Here is a 15,108-nt window from a genome sequence, read left to right on the forward strand (position 1 = left end):
AGAGCATGGAGCCTGCTTTGGATTCTGTCCCCGTCTCTCTCTCTCTCTGCCCCTCCCCTACTTGCTCTTTCTCTCTCTTTCTCTCTCTCTCTCTCAAAAATAAACATTAAAAAAGTTAAAAAAAAATTTTAAAGTAGAAATATTCACCCTGAGGTGTGCCCTGGGGAGAGTATAGCTCTGTCACTGTGTAGTAGTAGATGCCTGAGCTGTAGTGCCCTTGGATCTGCGAGGTAGCTGCTCAGGGAACCAGTTTGCACTGTTACATATACAGCTAAATGTATGTATTGGCTTTGAAAATTTTTTTTAAATTTTTATTTTTTTACAATGTACAGCCCCCTTCAGTGCCCACAGCCCACTAGTGAGGAGGCTGGGCAGTGGTTCAGGGCTGCATGCTTCTCTGGCACAGGTATACTCTGAGAGGCCCACAGAGAAGGGCCCACCATCAATCCATCACTGTGTGCCTGCATTGGCTTTTTAAGCCATTTTGACAATTGTGACAACTTCTTGATGATTGTTGAATCTGGATGCTGGGCACATGGTTCATTTTAATGTTCACTTTAATTTTCTGTAGGTTGGTGTTTTTTCACAATACTGGAGAAAAAACACTCTGATATAATCACAGTTTAGTTTTTAACCACAGCCATGAAAAGAAGAAAATACATGTATTTTTCCTAACTCCAAGAGGATCTGACAGTTCCTTAATGTTCATTTGAATTAATTATGGTAAGATCAGTTACAATGTTGATGAAGAAATCCAAACTGAACGTCCTGTAACAAACAATAAGGAAATAAAATTTCTCAAAACAAACAAGTAAAACAAGCATCATCGTCTCAAAATTAAGGGTAATATAAAACAGTAAATGTTGTAGTTAAAAATCAAGATGTAACTGTTGAACTTCTTAAATACACCCTAGCCAGGAATCAATTTCATCATGATAAGAAACATCATCTGTCAAGAAAGGACCTTTACCCCAACCTGGCTAATGTTTACATTTTTAGTGTCCTTAAGACATCTGATTGGTTAATGAAGCCCATATTTGATCTTTATCTCTGCAGCAAGCTCCAATGCCCAGCTCAGAGTTTTGAAACTGTAAAATATCTGTGTCAACATCTCATCTGCCCAAGATTCCTATTATTGAAACATATGGCACCTCTATTACAATCTGGAATTCAATTTGATCTAGGCTGAATCAGAGAGATTTGGGTTTATATATAAATTTTTCTGTTTTCTCTGCTCTAGGTCTGTAACTTTGAGAAACCAAGAGTAGGAAGGCTTGGAAGAGATTTATACTTTGTGAGGGCAGTTGCCCTCTCTTAAGTATTCCACATAGCCCCTGCAAGATCATCAGGAGGCTGGAGGCAGTGGGGTTTAGTGTCAATAATATGTATGCCAGCATTCTTATCAAACTCCAGAGCCATCTCTACTTGGGTATGGAAGGCAGACTTTTTTAGCTGTGAAATTCCCCAGGGCTTTCAGATAATGCAGGAATGTGGAGTCTTCACGAAGGAGGTACTAAAGTTCCTGTTGAAAAGGCTTATGGACTGTGTGCTCAGAAGTGCCCTGATGCCCCGAGAATATGGAGCATCTCCCGTGGAATACATTTGTGAAGTGCAGCCAAGGTCTTCTGAAGTTAAGGAGAGGTCTGTAGACTAGGAATATGGTAAAAGTTTGAAATAGCTTCTGTGAGGAATAGGAGAAACATCTGACAAAGCATTTACTGAAGAACTTTTGGGCTGTGAGGAAGAGTAAGCTGAGGTGAGAGAACCTTATTGCATGATTTTCACAACAGCTTGCATTCAGAGGCTGAGAGGGCTGATGGATGAACACTTAGGGATGATGGGAGGCAAAGGGGCAAAGATGATGAGATCACTGATGAGACAGTGATTGAACTGATATAACCCAGGGTGTAGGCTGAGTTAAAAAAGGAGAGAAGACAGAAGGGAAGGAAAGTTGGTGGTAAACAGAGGAGGTGGTCTCTGAGGGCTTGACTAGTTCAAATGTCAAGTGAAGGAGTAAGATGTGGGAGAGTTAGAAGGTGGTAGTCAGCGAGCAATTTACTGGAATTCAGTGTATCAAAGGTGGAGCACATAGACGTGCAAAGATCCCCAGGTGTGCCTATGGGAGGAGGTAGTTGTTATGGAATAAAGGTCATTGTATATATCAAACTAGAGTGTTGGATGACTAATCAATCCATATGGCTGTTAACACTGATGACAGCAAAGCAAACAACTGTGGCATGAATTTAGGAGAACGCTGAAATATTGATAGATGACAGACTGCTTTCGTTTGGAGTATGCGTCCCAGCCCTTACTCTCTATCTGTTGCATTCTGACACCCTGTTCCCCTGTTCTCTGAGTATCTCCCACCACACTTATACCCCTACACCCCACTTCACTCAGAAAAAAAATCTTCCCCCAAGAGGCCACTCACTTGTCACTGTAAATTAGGAAAGATCAATAGAAAGGTCCTGGACATAAATCTCTCATTAATTCAAAGGAGAAAGAAGTATAAAATGACAATAATTTATAAGGGAGATGAATGGTTTATCATAATGAGTCAAGAAATCAGAACATTTATTGCAGGTTTACTTTGTGCTTAGCTTAGAGTTTAAGTGCATTGGCTTTGCAGTTCAGCAGTCCAAAGACCAAATCTGCCACTTAATAGCTGCATGAGCAGGGCAAAAATTACTTTATCTCACGAAACTTCAGATTGTTGTCTTAAAATTAAGATAGTACCTCTTACTGCATAGAATTGCTATGAAGATTAAAAGAGATGTTTCTTGTAAAGTAGAATGTACTTAGAACAACCAGCACTCAATTCCGGCTAGCTATTGTTAACATTCTTCTCCTTCCTGCGTCCTAAAGCATTTTTCTGACAGGGTCCTCTTTACTCATCCTAGAATGAAGAGAAATCCATCCACATCTAGTGCTTGCCAGGGAATGTGATGGATCCAGCTTATGGCAATCTGGGGTCATGTGCTTCTCTTCCTAACTTGCGGTTCAGTGACGTTGACAGCTGAGATCCACTATATTCGGAATGTTCACACCATGGAAATTGGCAAAAACTTACAAAATGGAAGGAGGGTTGGTGGTAGTGGTGGGGTAGTCAGAGTCTATTTACCAGCACACTACTGCAATGGGTTTTAGCTTGCATGTTCCCTTCTCAGATCTGTAGCAGATCTGCTGGGCAGCTCCTAGCCCATTCCCAGCCTCTTGCAAGTTTTCATCTAGTGAGACTCTGCTGGCCTGAAATGGTATCTTCTCCTGCCCCCACTATCTCTATCCCCCTCTAATTGGTGGGATTTGTGAAACATTATAATTGCTAGACCCTCTATTTTCACCGCTCTTTCTGTCTCAGTGTTTCTGCAGTGTTTACACTGGAGACTACAACATCCCTGGTATATATCCCACTTCCTGCCTAGTTTTTATCATGGAGTTTGAATGTTTTTAGGAAGAGAAGGAAGGGAGGACTAGGAGAGAAGATTCTGGCTTCCTCAAACCATGTGGCAGGAGGCTGGCTGTCTAAGGTTTATCATTGCCAACAGTCTTTTATTTCTTCATTCAGGACAACTGGAAGGGCTTTACAACCTGATTTCTGGCCCATGAGTGCCACTATTTTCCCCAGTGGCATAGGAAAAGAGAGCAATTGATTAAACTTTTCCAGTTTCCCTCTGACTTAGTGGAGTTTTCCCCTTGCTTCTGCCTCTAACTTAATTATCAGTTTTGTGTTTTGATTTTGGTAGTCATCTTCTTTCTTTTTTAAGTATTTCATTTGGAAGTCAAAAAGGTTTAAGCCAGGATCTACTAGTTGAATGTCATTTTATATTGGAAGTTGTCCTAAGAGAAGCTCAGTTTAACTTACACACTTTATTTTTGTTCTTTTCATGTCCTACCCCAAAATTGTTATTAAATAGAATTATTTTGTATTATATTTCCTTTAAGAAAGTACACATGGCAAGAACAGAATCCAATTTAACCTAGTTTCTAGGAATTTATTGGAATATACACTAGTGCCCTGAAAAAAAAAGATTCTTCCAATATGCACAAATTAATTAATATAATTATGAACTCTGCCTGGAAGGAGAGCTGAGAGCCAGGAAATATACTCAGATCTATTATAATTATGTTTTCAAAAATTACCTTTTTGATGTGCCTGGGTGCCTCAATTAAGCATCCGACTTTGACTCAGGTCGTGGTCTCGCAGTTCGTGGGTTCAAGCCCTGCATCAGGCTCTGTGCTGACAGCTCAGAGCCTGGAGCCTGCTTCAGATCCTGTGTCTCCCTCTCTCTCTCCCTGTTGCCTGCCCATTCTCTCTCTCTCTCTCTCTCTCTCTCTCTCTCTCTCTTTCTCTCTCTCTCTCTCTCTCAAAAAAAAAAAAAAACAAACTCTAAATAAACATTAAAAAAATTACCTTTTTAATCAGAATAAAATCTATTTCTTTCCTTTTTTACAAAAATTATTTTTTTATTTAAGAGATAGAGAGATGGCACACACGAGTGGGGGAAGGGGCAGAGAGAGAGAGGAGAGAGAAAGAATCCCAAGCAGCCTTTGCACCCCACACAGGGCTCAATCTCACAAACCTGGGAGATCATGACCTGATCTGAAATTGAGAGTCTGACGCTTAACCAACCGAGGCACCAAGCACCCTGACAAAATCTATTTCCAAATTGAAATTTAACACCCCCCCCAAAAAAAACTAATAGATTTAGGTAAGACAAGAAACAAAATCAAGTATTTATTGGATACCTTCTACCAAAATAATTTCTGGCAGAGAAAAATTTAATCAAAAGCTATGCCATAAACTCAGGTCATGATCCCACAGTTCATGAGTTTGAGCCCCACATCAGGCTCTGCACTGACAGTGAGGAACCTGCTTGGGATTCTCTATCTTTCCCTCTCCCTCATGCCTCTCCCTGCTCACTGACTCTCTCTCTCAAAATAAATAAATAAACTTAAAAAAAAATCTACAGCATAAAGACCTGTATTTTAGGAACACCCTTAGGAGTGAATGTTACACAGTTGATACTGAACTTTTTCCCCAGTAAGAACTGGTGATTATATTAGTGAATAGAGATGGTAACCTTATTTGATTGTTGGTCTTGTGTTATAAAGTTCTGGGAACTGTGTGTAAGTGCTGGGAAACAATAGCAGTGAGATTCTATTCTTCTCCCTGAATTTGTCAGGAATGGGCAATCTAGAAAGATAGCTTTTGTCAGTTTGATTTGCCTTACCTTCATGCGGGGCCAGGTTGTGATTAGCTGTCAGGAAGAGTAACCTCTCTCCTGGGAGTGAGTCACTGAATTCTATTGTTCCTGTAGGAGTAACGCCTTCCCTTGGATAGGGGAGAGCCAGTTGAGTGTGAATGCTAGCCTTTGTTAAACAAATCAGAATCCTTTTATCTGGCAGTAGGCGCCAGTTTGGGCTCATCAGGAGCATGGCATGCCAAAGTAAACTCATTTTCTTCCTTATTATTATTGGTAGATGGGGCACCTGGGTGGCTCAGTCGGTTGAGCTTCTGGCTTCGGCTCAGGTCATGATCTCATGGTTTGTGGGTTCAAGCCCCACTTTGGGCTCTGTGCTGACAGCTCAGAGCCTGGAGCCAGCTTCAGATTCTGTGTCTCCTTCTCTCTCTGCCCCTCCCCCGCTCAAGCTCTGTCTGTCTTGCAGAAAAATAAACATTAAAAATTTTTTTTAAAAAAGATTGGTAGAAGAGAGGGAAGCTATTGATAGTTATTTTTTGTTTAATAGACATGTGACAAAGACAGTCATGAGGGGCGCCTGGGTGGCGCAGTCGGTTAAGCGTCCGACTTCAGCCAGGTCACGATCTCGCAGTCTGTGAGTTCGAGCCCCGCATCAGGCTCTGGGCTGATGGCTCGGAGCCTGGAGCCTGTTTCCGATTCTGTGTCTCCCTCTCTCTCTGCCCCTCCCCCATTCATGCTCTGTCTCTCTCTGTCCCAAAAATAAATAAACGTTGAAAAAAAAATTAAAAAAAAAAAAAAAAGACAGTCATGATATTCTTCTGGATGAATCCAGGAAATGTGATATGGAAAATAATACAATGGATTATGTGGGTTAGATTCTTAACTAATTTATTAACAATGGCCAAACATCTGCTTAATCAATCCATGTTGGCTTTGAGAGGTTCAGGGGTTTGTTTTGTTTTGTTTTGTTTTGTTTTTGATAATTTTATGAGGATTCACGAATTGTACATACCTTTATTATTTACCTCTATGAAGACCTAGAAGAGATGCTTACCAAATAGGCAGATGACTAAAAGCTGGAGAAACAGATTACAGGTTGGATAATAGAATCAAGATTTCCACAGACTACATGATAGATCATGATAGATCTCCATAGACTACATGATAGATCTCAAAAGATCAAATTTGTCTACTTAAATTTTAAAGATCAGCCTCACAAATAGAAGTCAAAAGAAACCTAGCACTGAAAAAAAACTTAAAGGGTTGGGGTGTCTGGGTGGTTCAGTTGGTTATGCATCTGACTCTTGATTTCAGCTCAGGTCACTATCCAACAGTATATGAGCTGGTGCCCCAGTCAGTGCAGATGGCTCTGCACTGGATTGGAGTCTGCTTGGGATTCTCTCTCCCTCTTTCTCCTTCCCCTCTCCCTCATCAAAAAAGTACCCTTAAAAAAAAAAGTGATTTTTTTAACTTAAAAAGGTTTTTTTAACTTAAAAAGATTTTAAGTTTATGTTACTTAATAATTTACAAATAAGAAAAAGCAAGTGCAACCTTAGGTTGTATTTATAGAAGTACAGCAAAAAAAGAATGGAGCCCAGTGTTTTCTGTAATGATCAAACCACAATTATTCAAGATTATTTATTACAATGATTCAGAACATCATCCTAGAAGTTATTGGAATCTAAAATGGATCAGTCTGAGTTAATTCAGGAAGTTTATTGAGAGGATAAGTTTGTACTTTAATAACTACAGCAGAAAGTAGGAATTGAGGTGTTATAAGAGAGCACAGGTGAAGTCATATGTAAATTTGAAGGAGCCAGAGATTATTTCTAGGAGTAGGGATCAAGAAATCCTCGTTGAGGGGCATTTGGGTGGCTCAGTCAGTTAAGTGTGTGACTTCAGCTCAAGTCATGATCTCACGGTTCATGGGTTCGAGCCCCGTGTCGGGCTCTGTGCTGACAGCTCAGAGCCTGAAACCTACTTCGGATTCTGTGTCTCCCTTTCTCTCTGTCCCTCCCCCACTTGCTCTCTGTCTCTTTCTCTCAAAAATAAATAACCATTAAAGAATTTTTTTTTTTAAAGAAATGCTCATTGAGCAGAGGGAATAGTTGGAGTAGAGAACACAGTTAAATCTCTTTGTTGTGTATGAGTCTTGTAGGGGTCTTGGTGTCTTTGGCTTATGGCTACAGAGACCAACGTAAAGTGTCAGACACAAAATTCACCTAATTTGAAATCCCAAGTACAAAAATGGTACAGAAAGTTAAGTCTGATGGTCTTTGTCAAGAGTAATAGTATGAGAGAAGTAAGAAAGGTAAATTGAAGCCAGATAACTGTGCTTTATTAATATCAGTGAGAAAAGACTTCAGGTCTTCAAAGAGGTCCTAATGTCTCAAACAAGGGATGCGATTCCTAACTTTGCCTCTGTTCTCTGACCATCACAGTCTTAACTCATGCCACTGGGGATTTGATGCCTCCTGCTATACAGAACTATATGACTCTGATTTCCCTTATCTCTTCTTTTGTATCACACCTATACCCTCTCCAAAGCCCAATCCCAGTGCATTCATGTCTTATTAATACTTGTAACAACTACACCTTATGCAGAATACCTTACATACCAAGCAAAGGTGTTTGCATTTTACAGAAGTGGCACAATCACAGAAGGGATTCAAACAATTTGTCAACCATGAAGGGTGGACAGAGTGCAAAGAGGAAGATCAAGGCAGAGAAAGAGATAATGAAGATCAGATTTAGGATTGTACTTACAGGAATATAGGGGAGGGAGCAGTTGTAGTAGATATACACAGTTCCCTCTAAGGCAGGATATCATTGGGGAAATACTGGGCACACTCTTAGTTGATTTAGGAATGAGGCAAGAATAATCACCATCTTCACAACAAATTAACTCTGTGAAACTTTAGCCTACACAAGCAGTCAGTGGAAAACAATTAGAAGATTAAAAATTGAAAAGGTAGAGGCAAAACTACTTTTATTCCCAGATGATATGGTAGTTTACGTGAAAAAAAAACCCTCCAAAATTGAAAGTAAAATGAAACAGTTTAATTTAACTGTATATCAAATTGGTGATACAGCCATAAAGAGGAAAGAATTATTTCAATTGTCTTTAGAAGATAGGACCCTGCCTGTAGAGTCTTAGGGAGATATATCAAAAGAGTGAAATAAAAAGCAAATCTTGCATTTTACTTAGTAGCAACTTTGGTATTGATACTATAATTTTGAAACCATTTTATCTACATCATAAAATAAAACAAAAAAAAAACTATATTCACATTATTAAGGACCAGTATTTTCTGTATGAGAGAAGGGATACAAATAAATAAATCAAAGAAAGTGAGAGAAGCTTATGTCATTCAGAGAAAACTAGGAAGGGAATTAAATCAATTTGGTAAGGAGCACATATCAAACAACAACGATATTAACAGCTAATGTCACTTTAGTGGTGAAGTATTGAATGCTTTTCTGCTAAGCTGGTAACAAGACAATAATATCTATTCTTACCACTTCTATTCACATTGTACGGAAGAACCTAACCAGTGTAATAAAACAATAGAAAGAAATAAAAGGCATACAGTTGAAAGTGAAGAAATAAAATTTTGTTTATTCACAAATGATTGATTTATAGTTAAAAAATCCAGTTGAGTCTACAGATAAATTTCTAGAATAATAAGTTGAATTTAGTAACCTACATACGAGGTCAATAGGAAATATATCTTTTACATATTAGCAACAGTCAACTAGAAACTAAAAATGTTAAAACTGCATTTATAAGAGTACAGAATGCCATCACATTATTCCACAATGAAGTTAATCAAAGATATTCTACAAAGACTTCTACAATGAAAACTATAAAACATTGCCAAAAGAAGTTGAAGGCGTAATTAAATAGAGATATATATCATTTTAGGAATTGGAAAACTGTACATTGTTAAGATGTCTAGTTTCCTCAAATTGATCTTAAATTTAATGCAATTCCATAAAAATCTTAGCATATTTTTTTAAAAATAGAAAATTACAAGCTGATTTTAAAAATTATGTGAAATCGGGGCGCCTGGGTGGCGCAATCGGTTAAGCGTCCGACTTCAGCCAGGTCACGATCTCGCGGTCCGGGAGTTCGAGCCCCACATCGGGCTCTGGGCTGATGGCTCAGAGCCTGGAGCCTGTTTCCGATTCTGTGTCTCCCTCTCTCTCTGCCCCTCCCCCGTTCATGCTCTGTCTCTCTCTGTCCCAAAAATAAATAAACGTTGAAAAAAAAATTTTTTTTTTAAATTATGTGAAAAAAGGGGCACCTGGTGGCCCAGTTGGTTGAGCATCTGACTTGGGCTCAGGTCATGATCTCATGTTCCTGAGTTCGAGCTCTGCGTTGGGCTCTGTGCTGTCAGCTTGGAGCCTGGAGCCTGCTTCAGATTCTGTCTCTACCTCTCTCTGCACCTCCCCTGCTCGTGCTCTGTGTCTCTCTCTCTCTCAAAAATAAATAAACCTTTAAAAAAATTTTTTTAAATTATGTGAGAAAAGCAAAAGATCTATAATAGTCAATCTTTTTTTTAAGGTTAAAAAGCGGTGCTTTTTAAAAAAAATTTTTTTTAATGTTTATTTTTGAGAGAGAGAGAGAGAGAGACAGAATGTGAGCGGGGGAGGGGCAGAGAGAGAGGGAGACACAGAATCTAGAGCAGGCTCCAGGCACAGAGCCCAACGTGGGGCTCGAACTCACAAACTGAGAGATCATGACCTGAGCCAAAGTCAGATGCTTAACTGACTGAGCCACCCAGGTGCCCCTAGTGGTACTTTTTTTTTTTTTTTAATGTTTTATTTATTTTTGAGAGAGGGAGACGGAGGGTGACTGAGAGGCAGAGCGTGACAGATAGCAGTCTCCAGGCTCTGAGCTATCAGCACAGAGCCCAACTCAGGGCTCAAACTCACAAACTGTGAGATCATGACCTGAATCGAAGTTGGACACTTAGCCAGCTGTGCCACCCAGGTGCCCCTGTAATAGTCAATCTTGAAGAAGAATGGATTTGAAGGACTAACCTACCAGATGCCAAGAATTAATCTAAAACAGTCTAAAAGAGTAATTAAGACAGTGGTGCTATTGGCATAAGGACAAATAGGTCAATGAGTCCAGAAGGAGCCTCATGCATATGTGGTTACGTGATTTACGACAAAGTCGTCAATGCAATTCAGTGAGAAAATGACTTTTTTTCAATGAATGGTGTCAGAGCAATTGAATATTTACATGGAATAAAAAGACCCTAGTAACATGCTTCATCTTATAACATACACAATAATTAATTTGAGATTAAATCATAGATCTAATGTGAAAGATTAAACTATTATACTTCTAGAAAAACACTTAAGGTAATACATTCATGGGATTGGGGTAGGTAAAACATTTATAACTAGGACACAAATGATTTAACCATTAAAAAAAGTTCACAAAGCAGATTTCATCAAAATTAAAAACTTCTGTTCATCAAGAGCACCATTAAGAGAGCAAAATAAAATTGTATGTCTACAAAGAAAGTTGTACTACAATATTTATAGCAGTTTTATTCATAATAGCCAAAAATGGAAAGTCCCAAAATGTCCATCAACAGAAGAATGGATAAATAAACTGTGTGCATATGGGTGATCTCTGGAGAATCCTTTAAACTTTTCTATATTTTTGAGATTTTTCATGATAAGATTTCAGGCAGAAAGTACAGGAAATAAATAAACACAGTGAAGTGCCAAATATGCTTTTTAATTATCCCTAGGTGTTTAGATTTGGCATTAATTTATGAACTTTCATTTCTCTTTTATGTTTTATATAGCATATTGGGGTATTTTTACATTTAGTATATATATTTTAATACAAAATAAATCTTATTTTGTCAATATGGTGTAAAAGAAAGAAGCACATGTATGTCCTGTTACTGCAGCTCACCTATGATAGTTCCTATGGCAACATGATGTTTTCAGTGAGATTTTTAGAGGTATACACAATTATCTGACTTTTTCATAATTACTCTTTAGGTGCATATTACCAAATAAGATATTTGATTTTGTAATATTTTTAAGTTTTTTATTTTATTTTATTTTTAATTAATTAATTTTTAAATTTACAACTGAGTTAGTTAGCATGTAGTACAATAATGATTTCAGGAGTAGATTCCAGTGATTTATCCCTTATGTATAACACTCAGTGTTCATCCCAACAAGTGTCTTCCTTAATGCCCCTTGCCCATTTAGCGCATTCCCACCCACAGCCCCTCCACCTTCAGTTCGTTCTCTGTATTTAAGAGTCTCTTATGTTTTGTCCCCCTCCTTGTTTTTATATTATTTTTGCTTCCCTTCCCTTATGTTCATCTGTTTTGTATCTTAAATTCCTCATGTGAGTGAAGTCATATGATATTTGTCTTTCTCTGACTAATTTTGCTTAGCATAATACCTTCCAGTTCCATCCACATAGTTGCAAGTGGCAAGATTATATTCTTTTTGATTGCTGAGTAATATTCCATTACACACACACACACACACACACACACACACACACACACATGCCATATCTTCTTTATCCATTTATCTGTCGACGGACATTTGGGCTCTTTCTATATTTTGGCTATTGTCGATAGCACTGCTATAAACATTGGGTTGCATATGTCCCTTTGATAAGTTTATTTTATTTATTTTGAGAGAGAGAGAGAGAGGGAATGCGTGAATGCATGCACTTGTGTGTGCAAGGGGTAGAGAAAGAGAGAGAATCACCAAGCAGACTCTGTGCTTTTAGCACAGAGCCCAATGCAGGGCATGTAAGATATTTTAAAAACATGGAAAATACAGAAATAACTATAGTTAGCAGTAATTTGGACATCTTTGCTATTTAAGTTGGAATCTTTTTAAATTTACCATTTTATGATGGTTTATTTTTATTTATTTATTTATTTACTTATTGACAGAGGGCGCAAGTGAGCAAGGGGCAGAGAGAGAGAGAGAGAGAGAGAGAGAGAGAGAGAGAGAGAGAGAAGCGGGGCTCACCCAAAGCAGGGCTCATGTTCACTCTGTGCAGGACTTGAACTCATGAACTCATGAACCCATGAGATCATTACCTGAGCCAAAGTCAGATGCTTAATCAACTGAGCCACCCAGGCGCCTTTTTTTTTTTAAGCTATATGTATTTTTTAATAAAAGGGGGGAAACATTTGTTTTAAAGATAATTATTCGAATTGGCTAGAGGAGTAGAGGACCAGGCACCAAAACACTCAGAGACAGCACTGAGCTTTAAGCCTGAGTACTGAGTACACATGTGTACTGCACAGACCATTGCCCATAATGCTAGCTTTCCCCACAGGTCCCCCTGAGAGGTTCCTTCCCTGAACCACACAGAGGGGAGCAGTCCAGAGTGGTGCTCTTGCCTCAGCTGGCTGCAGTAAGTTGCCACAGAGGGATTGCAGTGATTTTTCTGGACCGATCAAAATCTTGATCTTGGGGAGTTTGGAAAGTTTCAAGAGGTAGCTGACCAGTTCGAAAATTGTAGTGGAAGCCAAACTCACACAGAGAGGAACAATATGCAGGTGCCATGAGACCGTGGAAGCCATGAATAATCCAAAGCCATAAATTGGCAGAAAGCATGAGCACAAGAAAGATAGCTGGTAGTTAGATGACAGGAGAGGGAAGAAGCAGAAGTGCATCTGAACTCTGTTAATAATGTCTATTGCCTGCCAGAGAATGTCCTAAGTGTTTTATAGACACTAACTCATTTAATTCTCAGTTTAAGGTAGATTGTTTTATTCTCATTTTTACAGATGAGGAGGAAACTAAGGCAGAAAAACATTAATTATCTTGGCAGTCTGGTTCCAGAGACTCTGCTTTTAGCCACTATACTGTGCTGCCCCATCCCATGGCCCAGCAGGAGAGGGCAAATGAACTGCATGGGCAGCTTCTGTGCTTGGCCTCCGAGGGGTCAGGCCCAGCTCTAAAGCTATTCCTGTTTTTCCCCTTGAGGCCTTCTTTTTTTTTTTTTTTTAATTTTTTTTTTTTAACTTTTATTTATTTTTGAGACAGAGAGAGACAGAGCATGAACAGGGGAGGGGCAGAGAGAGAGGGAGACACAGAATCTGAAACAGGCTCCAGGCTCTGAGCGGTCAGCACAGTGCCCGATGCGGGGCTCAAACTCACAGACCGTGAGATCATGACCTGAGCCGAAGTCGGACGCTTAACCAACTGAGCCACCCAGGCACCCCCTCTTGAGGCCTTCTTATGCAACCTGTCCTGTTTTGTTTTGTTTTTAAATGAAGTCTGGCTCTCTGCCTGAGGATCCTATCTTATATCAAACAAAGACAGAGAGAAACAATCACCACCAGGAGACAAACAGGAGTAATGAGTTGAAACTTCACAAGTAAGCAGGAACTTCATCAGAAAGGGCCTTTAAGCCATGTTAAGGTATTAGACCTTTTTTCCAAAAGCAAGGGATATCATTGAGATGTTGTAAACAGGGAAGGTGAGGGGAGGAGGATCATGATGAGATCCACATTTTTAGAATGATTATCCTGGTTGCCTGTGTGGAGGAGTGAGATAAGAGGCTGTGTGTCGGGGCGCCTGGGTGGCTCAATCGGTTGAGCGTCTAACTTCGGCTCGGGTCATGATCTCGCGGTCTGTGGGTTTCAAGCCCCGCGTCGGGCTCTGTGCTGACAGCTCAGAGCCTGGAGCCTGTTTCGGATTCTGTGTCTCCCTCTTTCTCTGACCCTCCCCTGTTCATGCTCTCTCTCTGTCTCAAAAATAAATAAAATGTTAAAAAAAAATTTTTTTTTTTAAAGAGGCTTTGTGCCTGGTAGAAGGCCAAATTGGACTTGGATGAGCAGTGATAGCCTGAGTTAGGGATGTGGCACTGGGGGTAAAGAGGTAAGTCTGAAAGGACCTTGTGCTCAGAAGGGTCCCATGATTTGCTAATGCTCTGCTAATGCTGCTTCTAGTAATTGTTGAACAAGAAACTCCACACTCCAGTTTTGTACTTGGCCCCACAAAATGTGTAGTTGGTTCAGCCATCAAGCCTTTGGCCTTTGGGAATGCAGCACTGGAGCACAGAGAAGCAAAGGTTTGAGTAGTGTTCCCCAAAGAGTGTTTCCCAAGTGTGCTTATAGGTGTCATGTGTGGGGAAGAAGTAGGGTCCATAATATGGGTCTCCATGTTCAAGTAAATTGAGGAAATACCAGGTTAAACAAAGTTAAATCATTTTTTTTTAAGTACAAAATATCCCAGAATTATCAGTATGGTAGATAACTATGGTATAATACAAAATATCTGGTCTTTGTCCCTAGTCCTGGTGCACATCTTCGTCAACCTTTGGAATTTCTTGAGTGATAGGAGTATCTTGGTTATGCTTATGACATAATGTGGGGTGGGAGGGTCCCTAGCTGGTCTCAGGATGGATGCTGAGTGATCATCAGAAAGACCAAACTTGTTATTAAAGAGTTGGAAATTTCAGGCACCTGACCTCCAAAGAGAGGAGCAGGGGCTAGAGATAAAGTTCAATCACATGGCCAGTGATTTAATCTACCATGCTTATGTAATGAAACCCCAATAAGGTCTGGGAGGCTCTGGAGAGCTTCCTGGTCAGTGAGCACACGAATGTACTAGAAGAAAATGTAGGAATAAATCTTCATGGATTTAGATTAGGCAAAGCCTTCTGAGATGTAACACCAAATACGTGCAACAGAAGAAAAAAACAGATTTCATTGGACTAAACTGGATTTCATCCAAATGCAAAGCTTTTGTGCTGAAGATCATATCATCAAGAAAGTGAAAAGACAACCAATTGAATGGGGAAAAAATACTTGTGAATTATATATTTGATAAGGCACTTGTATCCACATTTATAAGGAACTCTTACAATTCAAATATTAGAAGGCAAATT

General features: G+C 39.4%; 1 non-coding gene across 1 annotated transcript; it reads right to left on the reverse strand.

The window, feature by feature from the left end:
* Nucleotides 1-322: 322 nt before the first annotated feature.
* Nucleotides 323-459, reverse strand: LOC121017010 (small nucleolar RNA SNORA42/SNORA80 family). The gene has a single exon (XR_005784586.1). It is a non-coding gene; the product is annotated as a small nucleolar RNA SNORA42/SNORA80 family (small nucleolar RNA).
* Between the last annotated feature and the right edge of the window lie 14,649 nt (nt 460-15,108).

The sequence above is a fragment of the Herpailurus yagouaroundi genome, unplaced genomic scaffold (genome assembly GCF_014898765.1).
Source record: "Herpailurus yagouaroundi ecotype Mexico unplaced genomic scaffold, PumYag 29, whole genome shotgun sequence".
Lineage (NCBI taxonomy): Eukaryota > Metazoa > Chordata > Mammalia > Carnivora > Felidae > Herpailurus > Herpailurus yagouaroundi.